Source organism: Cynoglossus semilaevis, unplaced genomic scaffold, assembly GCF_000523025.1.
Source record: "Cynoglossus semilaevis isolate Cse_v1.0 unplaced genomic scaffold, Cse_v1.0 C19004258, whole genome shotgun sequence".
NCBI lineage: Eukaryota > Metazoa > Chordata > Actinopteri > Pleuronectiformes > Cynoglossidae > Cynoglossus > Cynoglossus semilaevis.
Window position 1 is genome coordinate 1 of NW_007588853.1, and position 732 is coordinate 732.

Here is a 732-nt window from a genome sequence, read left to right on the forward strand (position 1 = left end):
CTCCTCCTCCTCCTCCTCATCCTCTTCATTTGAGTCATCATCTTTCCAGATTTTTCTTACAACAAAGAAAATTCCACAAATTCACCCTCGAGGCATGGGCCAATCGGATCAGGGAAAACTGCTCTGATCTAACCAATTTAAGTAATGCGAGTATCACCTGGCTAAGCCTGTTCTGAGCCAAACAGACACCCATTTTAAACGAGTAGCTAATGATTAAAACATGAACACACACTGGAAACCTAAGAACATATACCATATATGAATTGAGAAAGACTACAAATACCTCGAAAAGGGCACAAACATGACATAGTCATGGAAAATGGAAGCTACTGCTGTCAAATGATTTCAAATGTATGAAATGAAAAATGATAGAAACTAATAATACATTATCCAAAATACTATCCATCTCTCATACTTACTCCTTTTTTTTTGCCCTTCTCTTGGGACTTTCATTTTCAGAGTCACTGCTAGCCTGTGGAAACAGAGACAGATTAATTGAAACTCCACCGCCGAATGACACTCAATAATGGTCTTAGGGCAGCAGATTTAAGCAAAGGCATAAGTATTGCTTGCCTTTAAGAATGTCATGCATGTGTTGTTCTTACCCCAGCTCCGATGTTTAAGCGAGCTGGCTCCTGTCTACTGCGATTTGACCTTCTAACACCATACACATCTGGATGTTCCTCCCACATCTGCAGAGAACAGTAGCTGTTATCAAAATGCCATATACTT

At 39.8% G+C, this 732-nt stretch overlaps 1 long non-coding RNA gene across 1 annotated transcript; it reads right to left on the reverse strand.

The window, feature by feature from the left end:
• LOC103399464 (uncharacterized) lies at nucleotides 1–722 on the reverse strand. The gene is made up of 3 exons (XR_523642.3): nucleotides 606–722; nucleotides 420–472; nucleotides 1–55 (listed from the first exon to the last, which is right to left on the reverse strand). It is a non-coding gene; the product is annotated as an uncharacterized LOC103399464 (long non-coding RNA).
• Nucleotides 723–732: the final 10 nt, after the last annotated feature.